Raw genomic sequence first — 18,456 nt, forward strand, 5'->3', positions numbered from 1 at the left:
TGTCCATACCTTGCTTGCATCTAACCTGCCTAGACTGCAGGCAAAATCCTAAGTGCTAAAAACTCACTTGTCCCATCTGCATTCTCTCCATGGAAAATTTTCATTGAAATTCTGAGAAGTGTCCTGGATTCAAGGTAGAAATAGCAAATGCATGCAAATATTTTAAACCCTTTGCCTGCTTTGCTGTTGCCTGCAGAGAGGATGAAGGAGATGTGCTGTTTGCTCTGCCTATGAGAAACGGAGTAGCAAAGGCTTTTGTCTGGCTGGCTTTTGCACTAATTCAGCATGACCAAGACACATATAGAGTTAACATCAGGCTCCTTCTAGCAGCCACAGTGTGTCAGGACTCTGGCCTGACTGCTGGCTCAATATTCCCAGAAAATCCAGGTTAAAATCAAGAGATACAGAATTATTTTACTTTTTTAGAATTTGAGCCATTCTGATATTGCCCGAGTTGTGTTGTCGAATTAAACACAGTCTGAGACACTAATTTTCTGCAGTTAGTAAAGGTGCCAATGCCAAACATGAACAGACTGCAAACCACCAAAGTTAAATAAAGCAATACCAGCACAGAACACTCGTGGGAGTTTTTTTAGGACTTTTACATGCTGACAGTGAATGTAATTCCTTTTTATCTGAGTCCATTCTCATTTCTGTTCTTCACTATGAGCTATGAGTATCCACTGGTACCTTGAAAAGCTTGTTCAGCTTAGTAGTTTTCAGCTTATTTGGGAAATTGTCAACCAATAGTGAAATTTAAAAATATCTATCTCTTGGCCAAAGACATAATTGCTGTGAAGAAGAAATCTTACAATTTCCCGTAGCAAAAAGTACTACAGTAAGAAAAATGTTCTAGTAAACATAAAGACCATCACTCCATTTGCAAGCAGTCATGTCCTTTCCCTGACAAATAAGGCACATGATTGTATGAGGAGAAAATAAATTGGGAAAATTTTGAATCTGTTAGCAAATAAAAACTTTCCAGGAAGTCTCTACTGGAATTCATTAAGTAAAACCTACTGAAAAAATCACAGAATATGCTGAGTTGGAATTTATTTGAACTTTTTTTTAACATTATATTTGATAGCTCCAGCTCATACCTATTCAGTCTGTGGACCAGAGACAGTGTACATAAAACTCATGGACGTGCAGAGACTGAACATCAGCACCAGCAGGTTTGCTCTGGGGACCCATTCTTGTTTGACTGCACTACTTGCTAATTGTAGACAGATTTTGGTTCCATTGCAGTCTGTGAGCTCTGACAACTCAGAAGTGTGAACCAAAGCATATAAGGGGGAACAACAGGAAGGTTTACTTCAAAATCTCACTCCTGATCCAACCATAAACACTAAGAGAAACACTTCTCTGGAGAGCCTGTTCCAGTGCCCAGCCACCCTCTGGGTGAAGAACTTTTTTCTAATATCCAACCTAAACCTCCCCTGACACAACTTCAGGCCATTGCCTTGGGTCCTGTCAGTGGGCACCAGAGTGAACAGATCAGTGCCTGCTCCTCCTCTCACCCTCACGAGGAAGCTGTAACTGCAATGAGGTCTCCCCTCAGTCTCCTCCAAGCTGAACAGACCAAGTCACCTCAGCTTCTCCTCATCTTTGTTGCTGTCCTTGGGATGCTCTCTTATAGTTTAATATCTTTCATACATTGCTGTGCCCAATACTGTGCACAGGACTCAAGGTGAGGCCACACTAGTGCAGAGCAGAGCAGGATGATCACAAAACAAATGAGTTCTCAAATGACCTTAAAAAGAATCTTGAATTTTGTTCCAAGTCAGATTTTGAAGGCTTTGAGTATTATCTTGCTTCTGTAAAGCTAAAAGAGGTAACTGAGGGTCAACTTCTGTTGATTATTTTGTGAAAAATATTTTCTTTCACCTAAAACCTCGAAGCAGCAAAGGTTTAGAAATAATTTAGAATTCAAAAGGGATTTTCAATAATTAGTTTCCTGATTCTAAAGAGAAAAGCTTAGAGACAGACACACAGGAGATGGAAAAAAACTTCTGTGAAGGAATTTAAAAGAAGCATTAGATTAGGAGAGCAAACTTGGAGCTAGGTAGGAGGGGTACATAATTTTGCATAGTGTAGCCCATGGGCCCTCAGGGAAGGAACTGGACACTCACCAAAGAGCAAGGAAACAGCAAATCACTCACAACTGAGCAAGACTTTAAAGATCTCAAAATATTTTTCTTAACTATTGTTTGTGGCCATTTTTAGACTACTATAATTCCTCAGAACATACAAGAGGGAAATAACTAAATGAGTGTGTTTCTGTCACATGTTACAACTCTTTTGACATTATAATATGGTGCTATGAGCCCCTAATTTATGTGAATCAGGGACAGAAGACATTCAGTTGTGAAGGAAATGGGGATGAGAGAAACTTTTGGGACCCTGAATATCCTCTGAATAACCCCTCTGCTCTGTTTGTCTCTTTAAAACATCTCTCTGCAAACAGTGGCAATGTTTTTATGGCTGTGGTTTGGGCACAGTTTTAATCTCATGCTTATTTTTTTCTTAGAAGAATCATCCATCTGTCCCAGATCACAGAGAGGGCAAAAAATGAGCACATATTTTTGGTCATTTGGCTGAATAGTATGCATCGTTCTGGCAGCACTTTGCTCTTATCTGTTAATAAGTAAATGGAACATGTTCTGCAAATCTAAAGGAAAGAGTTTATCACCAAAATTACCAAGTAGGCACCACATCTCTTTCTGGGGGAGCTCTACATGCACTAATCACAGAGGTCCACTGTTGCAGTGCTTGGTTGGGTTTAGCAAGCCACAACCTTCCTGGGGAGCACAATGGGGCTGCTTAGGGCAGAGCAGCCGTTCCGCCCTCCCGTAGTCCTTTTGGATGGCTCCGAGCTCCTGCTCCGGTTAGCTGGACCCTGCAACACGGTGAGAGCAAAGGAGGCCAGAAGGGTCTCTCCATTGGGAAACTTTATTGTTACATGTTGGTCTGTGAATGAGGCTGACAGCTGGACTGGGGGCCTCACAGAATCAGACCTGAAATCGGTCAGAATTCACCTGTGAGAATTTTACAGTGAAATTTTGCAGCTTCAGTGAAACCCACAGAGAAGGCCAAGATAATCAAAGAGAGAAGATATTCTGGACACAAGGAGAGGATGTTCTTGTTATGGGACATTAAGAGCGCACAAGGAAGAACTTGTGGATAATATGTAGCAACTATACCTTTGCTTGTATAGCGAATTGTTTTACTGCCTGAATGGTCACTGTTAGACAGCCTTGTCATTGTTTGCTAAGCAGCCAATCTCAACAGGCCACAGCAACTGTGAAGAGGTATAAGAATCTCTCAACTTAGGATTACAACAAGTGTGTGCTGTTATGTCCGCCTCAACAAAAGCCACAGGTCCACTGGGTCCCAGAGGCAGAGTGACCGAGAGAGGCCCCGTGGTCAGGGAGCAGGGGGGTTTTCTCAGGGGCCCAGGGGTGGTACATGGGCAAAGTTGGGGTACAGGAACCAATAGGGAGGACCCGATGGAGTGGCCAGGACTAGGGGCAGGGAAGGGGGGGACCATGTGGAAGGGGCAGACCTTTAACAGGAAAAGCAATGGGGAAAATACAGCACCAGAGTCCACGTGACCTTCCTTTTGCCAGGGTCAGTCAGTATCTATTTTAAAAGTACAACATGCACTGTTAACTATTTAAAACATACATGTTCCTGTTTCTTTGGTGTTACAATTTTCTATTGTCCTAAAATTTCTTAGTTTCATAGTAACGATTACTAGTTAAGAAGGAAAATTCTGAAAATGGGAAATGGTTTTTTTCTAATGATTTGTAAATATAGATATCCGAGTGCAGTAACTGTCTGGGCACACCGAGTTAGGCGAGACCTTTCTTGTGTTCCTAGTTTAACATGACTGAGTAGTGCCATTAATTGTTCTGTGTTAGTAATTTTTGTTTCATTGATTAGGTGACTCAACGGTATCCAATCATATAATGACATCTTTAGAAATAGGCTAGAAGGCTGCAATACTAATTAATATGAAATATTATCCGGTGAGCAGTAATATAAGCTAGTACTTTGTTGAAATACAGTGGCATGCCCACAGTTATTGGATGGGGTATAAATGATGATTATTTTTACTATTAATGTACAGAGCAGCTCATTCATTTCTGTAGAAATTGTTCCCATTGTTTTTTTTTTCTGGCATAGTGGGTTCCTCTGTATGTGAAACAAAGCTGAAGTTTTAGTGTTAGAGAACATTGTTATACAAGTCTGGGATCCTAAACTCAAAACTAGGCTTTGGTGCTAGTGCAGCGCATAGGGAAACAGCAGTCATGCCACTAATTAAAGGCATATTGATTTGTTTGGCCTAATCTAATCATAGTCTTTATAATAAATCAGAATGTGTTTTGCAATTAGGAAATCCATACCAAATAACAAAAGCACTGTTATCTTTGTAAGCTTACTAACTGTGTTTTAATACAGAGTTGGTGTTCACAGAGACGCATTTATGGCTTTTCATTTGGGCCTCATTTAGGACTTTAGTGGCCTACATTACTCTGACAAGAGTCACTTAGAAAGTGTGCACCAAATAACCCAACAACATGTTTGTTCCCTCAGGATTTTTCAAAATTCTATTTTTATTTACATTTTCCTTCAATTTCACTCTGTTGCAAGCATTGCTTTAAAAACTAACTACTAGAAACAAGTATCTACTTAGACATCTATCTTAAACTCAAATTTATAGTTCACACACAACTTTCTTTTGGCATGGGGGTGACAATTGAAAAAAGCCCTGTCTTGTATACCTGCATACCCTGTATGCCTTGTATGCCTTGTATACATGTCCCCTTCTAAACCTCAGGAAGTAAAATCAGTGTTATTGCTGGGCTTGAACACGAATCTACATCTCTGTTAGTGATGTCTGATCAGCAAAACTGAAGACATTGAACCAGAAAACGATTTGCTCTCTATTTAGTCTCTTGGTTGTACCATTTCCTTTCCAAAATGTCTGTTTACATGGGATTATTTTATAGGCAGAAACATGATCCACTCGTGTTTTTCATGCAAAACATCTGTATGCACAAAACTGTGCATAACTCAGAGGCAAGAAAGTAATGACTTAATAAGAGCTGTTAACACAAATAAGGGGATTAAAAGGCAATTTCAGAGCAATTAATTAAATTGGGATTTCTGTTATGGAGTAAAAAATTAATTGTGGCATTGTAAAAAGAATACTTGAAATTAACCTTGGGAAAGGAACCATAATCTAATTTGAATTTGTAATTCTCTTTTAAAAATGTAGAAGAAAGACTACATGGTTCTGGTTAAGCTTTAAGTCACACAGGTTCAATATATCTGTAGGCAGAACTTGCCATTAAGGGAGGGTAATTCCCATTTTCACTTTGTTATTCCTGCACTAGAGTAAAAATGGCCTGATCATGGATGTTAAACCAATTTGCCAGAGCAAAGTGGAAATTAGGAACAGGATGAAAGTTTCAGTAATGTTATTGTTTTGACATTCTGAGATGCTCCACATCAGCAAGTAAAGACAAAGGTAAAACTGGAACAGCCTTTATACTTAGTAACACCGTCATTTCATTCCATTGTGCTTTAGTTCTATAATTTAGATTTATCAAGAGTAGTCAGAGTCCCTTGACAGAAGATAATATCACCATTGATACATATGGTAAGACTGAAATTGTGCTTGTTCTTTACCTCTAAATATTTTGCTCTGGTCCTACCTCTAGCATTATGGTAACACTGGGGTTTGTTGATTTAGTTACATACTCAGGAGTGTGCTCTCCCTTTGAATGGTGCACATAACTTCCATTAATGGCACTGGTACTTGTGTGTGCATGTTGAGATGGGAATGCTTCCCTCCAGAAATTATATATTAAAATCCCTAAGGGAATAATATTTTCCACAATTGCACCATTACCCTATCACAGACTAAATAGTTAGCATGCACAGTAATTAAGCAAGTACAACAAGCAAATTCAAATTTCAGGAGTCTGGGGTTTATCGTTACAGATGTTCTTCAGAGCAAAGTCTGCTCAGCAGTTCCTTGGGTCATAAATGTTTAATTTTTAATCTATTTCTTACCAGTTTTGTGTAATGCAAGGTCCTTGTAAATTGAAAGAGTTTTGCAAGTGTTCTTTTACGTCTTGGAAATTTTAAGTAATAGTGGTTGATTAGCATTTTTCTTCTAAAAACATCCTGCTCAATAAAACAGAAGTGTTATGTCTTACTGAAAAAGTGGATTCATTTGCTTTTGACTAGTGCTGTGAATTTGACAGTGAACAATTAGCAGATGGGGTTTTTTAAGGGAATCTAAGGGCTTAATTCCACTCAGTCAACTATGGGGCCTTAAAAACCTGTCCCATTTGGAAATGACCCTCAGCTCCTGAGTGTCACTGTGAAAATAAATGGTTTGAAATCCTCCTATAGGGCTCTGAGGGTACACATCACCCTGAAGGATCAGATCTGGTGAGCAGGCACATCAGATGTACACTTCCTATTTATGTTGCTCTTTACAGATGGTAGTCTTTTTGCACAGATTGAACATTCTCCTGTGAAAACCACACAAGTTTCTTCTCCAGTGTATTGCTGGACTCACTTTGGGGTACGTCATTTATTTGCACTGAAGATATCTATTTAGTAGACTCAGGAACTCAAAACAATAGCTGTTTCAGGTTGTATTTATCATTTGTGACTCAAACAGCTGTCTTCTCTATTTGTGTGATGATATAGTTTGTTGTTGCAGTGAGCGGGACTGTAGCAGCTTGTTAGTTAACAGGAGCTGATAAAAGGTAAACTGCTTTTCAAAGACTGAAATATAATAACATAATCATTGTGGGGGGAAACTCCTGGTGATTTACATTTTATCTTCTGCCATCTGCTCTAAGCCAGAAATATGCTTATCCACATCATGTTGTGTGCTCCAGTCACTCAACTCACCAGACGGAAAATTACTGTCTTCAGCTTCACAGAGTTAAATATTCCTGTGGCCACTGCCTGACCCAGTACAGCTCTCTTTACACTATGTTCAAGAAATAAATACATACATACATTGAAAAAATCCTTAATTTTTAATCTACGGAGAGAGATACTCTATTATATTTTGTATAATGCAGCTGGCCTTTAGTCAACAGTATAACACAAATAATAACCTACAATTAAGTAATTATTCTTTGTTGGTCTAGATGGAATTCTGGGAAGGAAGGGCACAAGTATTTACTTATTCCTCCAAGGTGCTGTAGAAAACAATCATGATGATAGAGTGCTAAGAAATCAGTTGAATATTTCAGAAATGCCTGAGTACCTAGCTAGCTCACTTTGCTTTCCACAGGATTGAGATATATCGCTAGCACTGGATCTGAAATGGATGTTTTCCTGGGCCTTTATGTACCCAAGTGCCTGCACTTGTCAGTCCCTATATCCCAGTAGCTTTCAAAATGAATTTCGCACTTTTGAAATTCATGTCCTCTAAAGCTTCTGCTCCAGATCTAGAAATACTATCTAGAAATTGATAGTGAAGCCTGTTCTTTACGTTCTTCCTTTTGTAATGGAGTTTGAAGACAACTGGGCTGGGTCAGAGCACAGCAGAGGTGAGCCAGGGTGGCTGGAAGGTGGGGTTTGCAGTGCACAACCCAGGGCTCTCCACGTCTGGACACGGGAGAGGATGTGTGCATGTTGAACTTGTCTGGTACAAGGTCTTTGGGTTTAGCCCAAACTGAGTGTAACACCCCTGGACGTGCCTGCAGGCAGGGAGGTGAGGCCTCCCACATCAAGCACATGTGCTGGGGCAGCTCCCATGGGAAGGAGAGGGTAGGAGGACCAGGCAGCTCTGCCCGGTGGCTGCTCCTGTAGCTTTGAATCTTGTGACTGTGAGATGAGGTGCTGGAGGCTTTGGCTTTTCCCTCCAGTCCATGCCGTGACTTCCACGTTATGAAAAGGACAATGCAGTCAAGCAGAGTGAGCAGAAGTTCACCCTGCTCCTGTGTGAAAAGGATTCGAGCTTCAGTGCCCCACCTACTGCTTTTAATCAAACATATTGTTGGAAACTGGGCTATAATAACATTTTAATGTTCTCCAGTTATTAAACAGATGGGAATAATTCTCCTTGGTAATCCATAGCATTCAAAAATGAGAACCACAGCATCAAAAGATTGGCAGAAAAATTAAAATATTTATATGTAATAAGTTTTGGAGCTTTTGTATTCTGATTCTTACATACCTTCCTATTTTTTCAAGTGTCGTTAATGCTGGAAACTCTGGGGGAAGGTGCAGGAAGGGAAGGTGTGGGAAGGTGTGGGAAGGTGAGGGAAGGGAAGGGAAGGGAAGGGAAGGGAAGGGAAGGGAAGGGAAGTTGCTAGGTCAATAAGCAAAAAGCTGAAATTCCATCAGACTTTGTGATAAAGGCACAAGAGATAGCAGAAGCCTCACCCATCTTTCCCTTGGAAAAGGATAAATTCTCCACTTGTTGCATGTGTAATTCATGCAGTTGGGGTCAGGGCCAGTGCTCACAAACCCAGGTGATTTGCTGGCAAAGGTATCTTGTTGCTGTGCCTGATGTTAGAAGTTTTGAAATAATAGCAATATTTTGTTCCATTTTTTCCTCTTTGTGGAAAATATTTTGGTTTTTTTTCCAAGATGCTCCAGACTAACAAAGGTAGGTAAACCCACAAATATTTATCTGTTAGAATTTTCAAAAAGCCCGGATTTTCTTGCCTCTAGACAAAGTTCTTTTCTACTTTTTGAGGATAAAGGACCAACAGAAGAAATGTCACTCAGACAGATTACAAAGCAGAATCCATTACTACGCAGAATACAGGAAGCATAAAGCACAAAGTGACACCTCTCAGCACAGCTTTTTCCCTCTCTAGATCTTGGATTTTTACTGCCTCTAAAAAGAAAATTTAAGTATTAGTGATTGTGGTTATGGAACATTTCCAGTGAAATTTCAGACATTTTTTCCCCAGAAGATTGCAAACTCCTCCCCCCACACACGTGCACACATGTACAGATAGAGTGGCTAATTCTACTTTAGTTTTATGTGCTTGTTCCTCTGCCAATACAAGGGATCTGCTTCCTTCCATTCCGCTTCTACCCCCACATTTTTATGTAAATATTTTTCTAAATTCTCCTTTACACTCATTCCACTTGTTTTCTGCATCACATTTAAGCTCTGCAACAAATTTAATCTCCTCACGCTATCAATATCCCCCATAGTTTAATTCCTGCCTGTACTTTAGTGCAGCAGCCAAACCTTCATCCAGCTGTGGCTACAGTTACCAGATGTGCAGTCCGTGCTTTCAGTTCAGCTTTGTTTCCTGGTTGATGGCAGAATCTGTCCTAAAATACATTTGAAACATACTTAAATCACTAGATCCTCTGGTATCAAATTTCTTAATTAACTGAAAAGGCTTTTCCCCCCTATTTTTTTTTTTCCCAGACAAAGGCTCAAAGGCAGATAATAGATCTTCTAGCAACACCTGAATGTCTTTTATGCAATTGAATGTAAACAGCTGGACTCAGTGCAATTCTTTGACTGATGGTAGTGGAAATATTGACTTTGCTAGTGAAAGATGAAAATACAATATACAATAACACAATACATCCTCTACTTTTAGAAGTGATTTTCAGATTTTCAAGGCTAGATATTTAGTAACTGCTCTAAGAAGTGTTTGTAGATCAATTTTTTTTGTCCTGTGTCTTTTGGGAAATGACCTTGCTGCTAAGAATGAAGAAGGCAGCATATGTGCTCCTTTAGACATGCTGAAATGAAAGGAATATCCTCACACATAATGGTTTTTCTTCATGGATATTTCTAGAGAGCATTTCAGCTCGTGCCTGTAAATCACACATTTATTACCCATGTGGATCACATCCTGCACCCACTGAAAATAAGCACAAGTTTTCACTTCAGCAAAAGTTTTATCCGATGAACTTAGGGCCAGGATGTAAATGGTAACCAAGTGCATGGAAATGAACACTGTGTGAGATGTCTTGAACCTGCAAATCCCTCTCTCCTGGAAAATTTCTTAATGACTTCTGTAGGCACTCATTTCCTCACCTGCAAAAATGCCAGAGAGAAAAATACTATTGTGTGAATAGAGCCTGCTTTTCTTTCACAAAAATGTTGGGGTTTTTATGACAGTTTTCACAACTGAACAGTATTTGCTATGCAGCTAAGCAGTTCTTATCCTGGAGAATCCTCACTAAGGCTTAATAATCAAAATAGCATCTTGTTGTTCTGTATTAGGCTCTGATATTACCTCATATTACATATTACTCTTTTAGGTTGAGTTTCCAGGTTCACATATAACTTTTCAGACCTATTTTTATTACCAGAATTGTGTATTTCTTCCTTCAAAATATATTTAATTTTTGTGTGTTTTTCTTTAATAGACTACTGTATCACCATAATATTTGAAGAATACAATTTTAAAAGTACTGAAATAGAAGTAAACAATAGACTGATAAAACAGCTTGTTAACCCAAGACTAGTGGAAAAGACCTAGGCCTGAATCATCTATGATGTACAGCTAAGCAGTTTGAAGGTCTAAAATGTATCTTGGACCTAATTTCTTCAACCATTTTCTACAAGATACAGTTCTGCTATCTTATAGAACAATAATGAAGTTTGTGCATATCAGTAGTCCAAAAATTTCCATAGATGTTGGCAAAATTGGGGAAAAAATAATCACACGCATTCTTTCTTATAGCAACTGCATTTTATCACTTCTTGTAAGGAAATCAGAGAGAAGCAGGTGGTGTGTCAGTTAAGGGGCAAGGAATTCAACCAAGGCCCTTCATTCCTTGAAGCGAGGAGAGTCTGCACAGCAGCCTGCTTGTCCCATGTGCCTCCTGCCCCAAGGAGAGGCAGAACCCTCTTTCCCCATTCACTGCCTTTTGTTTGGGTCCTGGTTCTGCGGATGGAGAAAACAAACTCTGTTGGGGGATGGTATCATCTCAGCTGGCCCAAAGCCTTGGCTCAAACTGCTCTCTGTAAAGAGACACTGATGCCTCTGGAGGCAACTCCTGCCTCAAGGTGGGATGAATTGCTGAAATGGAATGAAATACCTGAAATTCTAGTGGGCTGTATTCAAACTTAGCTCAGTATTCAGTGTGTTAAAATGTGTTCATTGGGAGACTGTGGCAGCTGTCTAACATGAGTATCTCATCACTTCAGTCACCTCTGTCTTGCACAGCTCTGTTGTCTAACAATAAGATTTAGAAACAGAATGACTGAGGATGAAATCTTTGCATACTCCATCCTCTTCAGAATTAGTTCAAAAGCAAAGCAAGTAGTTTAGGGAAAGTAAGAGATTAGGAAACAGAGCACAAAAAAGCACAAGTTGCTTGACATCACAAAATCAAAACTCTGTACTCAGGATGTGACTCACCCAAGCTAACCTTAGGTATCACTATTTCACCAGGCTTTTTGGGATCTCTTTTACCATAGTTGGGGAGTGGAAGGCCTTTTAGGGCATGAGTCATCTGTAAGTATGGGCACATCTCTACAACTCTGCTCTCAACAACTACCTGAAAAGAGGTTGTGTGAGGTGGGGGGTCAGTCTCCACTCCCAGGTAACTAACAATAGGGGAAAGAGCCTCAAGTTGTGCCAGGGGACATTCAGGTCTGATATTAGGAAAAATTTCTTAGCTGAGAGAGCAACTAAGCAGCAGAACTGGCTCTCAAGGACAGTGATGGAGTCACCATCCCTGGAAGCGTTCAAAAAACAAGCAGATGTACCACTTTGCTGTATGATCTAGTAGGCATGGAGGCATTCTGTCAAATGTTGGCCTTCATGATTTTAGTAGTATTTTCCAACTTAATGATCCTTCTATGCTATGATCTGACTAATTATAATAACATAAATATACCTGTGTTCTTTTCAGTCACAAAGAAGGAAATTAATGTGACTAGCTCAGATGTGAATGTTTCCTCTGTGGAAGCTAAGGTCTGGTCAAAAACACAAGAAACATGTGCACCTCACAGAATCAGAATATAAAAGTTTTCTTGTGTGAAAAGGATGTTTACATTTATATAATAGACTTGAATGTAACCACTTTGTTTCATATAAACAAATAAAAGCATCATTTAAGAAAATCACATATATTTTGCAAAAGCAAGAAAAAGAATTCTTTTTTCATACAAAAACCTTTATTCTCTAGCTTAATGTTATTCTCATTAAAAAAAAAAATCAGAAAACATTCATCCTGTGCTTGATCTATATTTTTTCAGGGGCATATTCTGACAATTTTCAGATGTCAGTGGGGTTTCAGATAATTTCAGAATTAAGTACCAAATCTCTCACACCAATCAGATTCTGTACCTTTACCCCTTCAGCTGATTTTAGAAGGTGTGAAGATAGACTTCCAGTGGACAGCAAGTCAGAGATGTTGAGCACTGTGGTGATTAAAAAGAGTGGAAGCAGTTCTCAGGTCATCGAACAACACAGCCAGGACATTATGTGCCTAATAGCAAAATGCTAAAGCTCTTTTCAAAAGGCAGATATCTTCACATCTCTTTCATTTTCCCTTCACTTTTACTTCCTTAAATATATTAGATATTAGGTCTTTCTGACTCCTGTAAGGCTATGCCTTCTGCTCACTGCACAGAACTACCTAACCAATGCAGAAATTCATTTCAAGTACAATTTTATCTTCGCCTCACCCTTTCTCACAATATTTTTATTAAAAAAAAGTTTATGCTTAAACCACAACAATAATAAACAAGTGCAAGTAGAAAAAATGTACCTTCAAAACACAGTTTTATTACCACAAAAATGTTTCCTTTACATAGGTACATATTCTCCTTGCTTTGATTATTTTTTTACATTGAATTATAGTTAAATACTGTGTACTAATAAACAGAGAGCTGATCATGCTTTTACTTCATATATCCCCTTCATCATAACTAATATTATTGAATTTCAGCAAGACAGATTTGTCATAGAAGTAAAAAGGGAGCAGAAAAAAGAGAGAGAGAGAGGAGGAAAAAATCCAGTAATTCAAATTACTTCTTGGAACCGATTTTGCAGTGATAATATGTAATGGGTAGTAAACCATAACTACTGCACACACATGGTCATAAACTTACATTATCCAATCTATTTCTTCAGAAAAAACTATGTGTGTGAATATATGCAGTTACTACATAGTTTTATATAAGCTGTAACAGTATCATATTTACAGCAATTTTTATAATCTATGGTTGTTAGCTCCAGCAGGCCTCTTGGTAAAAAAATAGCTATTAGCCTGCAGCAAATGTTGACCTATGTTCAATTCATTTTACCCATTTCAGCTGGCTAAATAGGTTATACGAGTTCACATTATAGCTAGTGGAGAGAGGAAGAGAGAGGTGTTTCAAGAAAATGATTCATATGACCAGAAGAGACACAGGAAAAATAGAGGTGGTGAACAGCTTTTCTCTTGTGACTTTGCTGCCTGTGGTTTAACTTATAGGTAGCTGAATTTAGCTAAGAGAATTAGCACTAAAAAAAGTGGCATTCCAACAATGAGACCATAGATGTAAAAATGAAAAATAAATAATTCCTTTATAAAAGGTTATCCATTCCTTTTAGGTAACCTTGTGTTTCACAGTCTTTTTGATGTTGTAGCTTCTGATGCTTTGGGCACTATCACCGTAGTAACTAACTAGAAAACTATTATACCAAGAGTTCAAAAGTCAAGATGGAAATTTTCCAGTATCATGGTTTACAAACATTTCCATCCTTTTAGAGGTTTTCATCGATTTCCACATGTTGCCTACAAACAGGAGAGCTAAAACATACTTTTCAAACACAAATTAACTCAAATTACTTGCTTCCAGAATATGCTCCTTTAGTACAGAAGTCTTCAAATACTGTACAGTTGATGCTATAAGTGATTTCTGCTCACATTTCACTTTTTGCAAGGAGATATAATGATAGGACAAAGTGTAATGGCTTTAAACTAAAAGAGGAGAGATTTAGAACAGATATGATGAAGAAATTCGTTACTGTGAGTGTGGTGAAACAGTGGAAGAGGTTTCCTAAAGAAATGTGGAAGTCCCATCACCGGAAGTGTTCAAAGCCGGGTTGATGGGCCTTTGAGCAACCTGGTCTAGTGAAAAGTGTCCCTGCCCATGGCAGGGAGTGGAAACAACATGGTCTTTTGTGTTCCATCCAACTCAAGCCATTCTGAGATTCTCCAGCTTTCTTGGGATAGAGGTAATTTCAATGGCTGAAAATTACTCACACTCTTACTAATAATTTTACTTTTTTTTCTCTAAATAAATATTCCTGATCTGGCTGTTTTTTCCTAAGTGTATTATTCTTTTCTGAATTTATTCATTTTGTTGTTGTTTTTTTGGTTTTTTTTTTTTTTTTTTTTTTAATATTTGGTGATTTTGGGTGCCCCACCACATCAAGTTTATTTAGAGATTTCTTCAAAGCTTCTGATTTTCAGGAAGTGCTGAATAAATATAAGTTATAGATTTGGTATTGCTTGGGTGTATTCTGTAAGTTTTTTTAAAGCTTGCTTGCTATGATAAATTACTAGATGGGATGAATAGAGGTGTTTTTTGGCATCTCTGTTTAGGGATCTTTCTTTTCCTCTCAAAGCCCATGAAAATGACAAGCCCATGACTCCAGGCTCTGAAGCTTCGATACAACACTCATAAGCCTTCAGACTGAGGCTCTGTATTGGTGAGTGATGTTTTCTACCTGCATTAATAGGTTACCTATCCAAAGTTGCGACATATTTACCTATTTTTGCATTCAGATTTTACATGCTGAAATGAGCACCTGTCCATCAAGTACATCTGCATTTAAATTATTTCTTATGATGTTCAGAGGCCTAGACACAAACATGACATCATTGTTCCCATTTGAAAAGGAGTCCAACTCATGCATTTGCAGCAAATGTACTTGGAAAAGAATTGAATATATGTACCGGTCACCCTGACCTTTCAGGATCCTGTTCAAATGTATTAACACAGGATATGGAGTTTGCTCTCAGCTCTCAGAGTGATCACATTAATCCTGGGCCACCATTCTGATAAACATCCATGGCACAGCTGTGACCAGAGTGACTTTATTTAAAGATTCCAGTGCCTCTTTGCACAGTAACCAGCTGGGTCTTCCAGCATCCACAGCAGTAAAGAAACCCTGAGGGCTCCACAGTGTTTTCTTTCTACGTATTCAATTACATGGGCATGGATAAATACAGAATGTGTTTTACAGCAGACTGCAGCTTTTACAATGTCCAAAGGACATCTTATTATATGTTTAAAACTAGAAATTTCTCCAATAGCTATCTGAACGATATCCCAAGGACTCCAACACTCCAGATGAGCTACCAATACAGGGGAAAGATAAGGAATTTTATTTGGCTTCAGATTCTTCTATTCCATTTGTTAAAATAAATAAATAAATTTGATTATTCTATACAATTTAACCTTTTTAATCTAACTATACTAAAGTTAAATATGATGGACAGTTCCTTTTGTAGATACATTCTTATTTTATTTTCACATTAACTGGTCATCAACTATACTGTTATTTACTGGAGACCAATTAATCGTTCACTGTCTTCTCATTAAAGTTTTAGTTTGCTGCTATATTTTTCCTTCTATTTGGAAACATGAATGTCATAGTTCAAATTCTTCTTACCCTGCTCTAACAGAGACTTCAATAAACACGTAAAAGACTAATAAATTATGTTAGGATTTTCAAAGCACCTAAAGGAGGTGGGTGTTGCATTCCGAAGAACACCATGAAGGGTTGTCTGTCTAACTCTCCTGCTCTCTGCTGAAAGCTTGAAATCTGATTTTCTACGTAGAAAGTCTGCATAGGATGATGTTCTGCAGGACTGCCATTTTGACCACAGTTTAGCTTGTGACTATCTGCATCAGCATGTTAAGATGCAAAATAGGAAACTTCAGCCAAATAATTAATCAAAAGTTCATCACAGAAATCCATACTTGACTGTGCCAAGCGTGAAGAGGAACCCATCGAAAGAAGGCATTTTGTCTCCTTCCCACTGGCATACACATGTTAACCATAGGAGTGTTTCAAAGGAGCATGAGAGCTGCATAAAGGTCAGCAGTCTAAAAAAGCACGAATATTAATTTTACTTGGATGGAGAGGATACACAGCACTCTATCAAGGGTTCAGTTCAAGCAGTTCTAATTGCGTTTGCTGGCCATGCATAAAGCCAGGTTTCTAGGTTTAGTATACTTCATTGTATGTACTTGCCTAAATTTAAACCAGCAGTAAGATTTGACAGTGTGGAGAGCTGGGTTCTTTCTCCCGGACATATGTTTTCAGTTATGGTTGAACTTTTCTCCTCCTCACACTAAAGTCCTAAAACATCTTGCTATGGCAGTAAATTTTTCAATCAGTGTTTATTAAAGGAGTGTGTGGACATTCCATATGATGTGAGGACTTCTCTAATTAAAGTTGTCATTTGTTGACAAATGGGATGCAATTATGGTATATGTAAGAACATTACAAGTTCTTCGTGCTGACAGGGCTAATTGCATAATTTCCTATACGTATTACTAAGCAAATCAGAGGGAACAGCAATGGTGGATTTGGATCAGCAAATAAGAAAATTGAACAGATCTCATATAACTGATAATGGTAGAATATACATAATGAATAATTATTATGTAATGAAATATATCTGTTTGGGTTTTGTGGTACAAAGCAAACCTCATAATGAGATGCAGATGGCTCAGGGCCGTTTCAAAACATACAATAACAACCCACATTTGGGGAGGAGCCTTGCAGGATTCTGAGTTGGCATCCAACAAGCCTGATACAGACATCTTTTATTTTTCTGATGAAAGAGAGCTGAAATAGTTTTTTATATAATGCCCCACTAATTGACTTAAGGGTTTTACACTTCAGCAAGTTATTAAGAATAGTCTCTCATAAACAAAAATAAAAAAAGAAATGTTTCATGTCATGATATAAAACCACCACACAGAATACATTCCATGGCCTGTGAAGATACTGCCTGGCACTGGGTAAAACATGGAGTCACCACATCCCGGACCTACAGAAACCAATACATCCTCTTGCTATGCAGACTTAATTTGTTGTAGTCATTATGGGAGACTGGTCCAAAAAAATGTTTAGTTTAGTTTCCAAAAGTTAATTCTTAATTTGTAAAAATGTGTGTGTGTGTGTGTGTGTGTGTGTGTGTATTTTTAATTAGTGCAAAGTACTCAGATATCTTCTTGTTGGAAATCCAATACAGTATCTAGAAATTGATCTAACAGTTCCTGTGCCATCCAATTGTATTTGAAATCAATGTTGCAAAGACTTTCTGGACAACTGCAAGAGCTATGAGCTAAATTAAGTTCTGAAAATGCTTCACCTAAGCCAGCTTCCACAGAAGACAGTGAGAACTTCTGTAGTAACTTTCCCAGAAATTACAGAGTTATATGTTCCCAAAAACTGACGGGGACATCTGCATGAGGTTTTGTTTGGGTTTTTAAAGGATCTGTGAGACTGAGTGTGCTGTTTTGGGAAAGCCTGAGTAAACAGGTAGGTTTTTCATGTAGTCTTTAGTATGGCAAGTGGTCTTCCTCATTTCTTCTTCACAGCAGGAAACTGATGTAAGTGTTGCTTGACCCAACTGAGTGAAAATACTGTTTTATTTTCATAATGCCAAAATAACTATTTTACCTGAGAAGTGAGTTTCTTAAGCAGTTTCAGGATCAAATTTCAGACTGCCTATTAGCTGTTTGCATGTTTTAAAGGTACGTTGAAAAAATATTTTTAATTAAAATGTGACTAATCATTGCCTATAAGAAATGTTAACCATTAATTTTTCATTCAGTAGGAGCTATAGATTTTATAAGTATTGTGTATCCATAAAGCCACCATCACGTCAAGAGTATATGGCTATATGAAGGGTAATATTAGCACTAGGAATATTACCAAAAAAAATCCTTACTGGAAACAGCTCAGATATTTTTGCTCTATTTGTACAATGCAAAAATAGCCTAAATACATTTTTAATGCAATCAGCTGAATTCCGTAAATCCAAATTGTGTGCTAACTGCTCATGCTGATTAGTGTGAAATATTAATTTGCACTAATCAGCTCCAGGCAAGGGAAGCATAATAAACTTGACACATACATTTCACGCTTTACAGTGTTGGAACTTGCCTGTAAACACTGTCAGTGCTGTCAGTTATGTCACAGGGGCTGTGTACTCAAAGTGCACTTGGAAAAATTTCTTTAGCCAATGCTTCAGCTGGATTAGTGTTGTGAAAATCGTGATCTCTAAGAACTGATGGTCTGCACCAGCTAAATATTGTCAGAAGCATTTGTCTCCGCAGTGAGCCGGAGCATCTGATTCCTGCCCTGGCTGGTTCATGACTAAGTCATTTCCATACACATTCCCTCTGCTCTCAGTGTACCAGGGTGCAATTAGACTCCACAAGCCAGTGGCTTCCTGTTTCCTTTC

Source organism: Corvus kubaryi, unplaced genomic scaffold, assembly GCF_017639235.1.
Source record: "Corvus kubaryi isolate FWS band 111438036 unplaced genomic scaffold, C.kubaryi_AGA036_p1.0 37398, whole genome shotgun sequence".
NCBI classification, from domain to species: domain Eukaryota; kingdom Metazoa; phylum Chordata; class Aves; order Passeriformes; family Corvidae; genus Corvus; species Corvus kubaryi.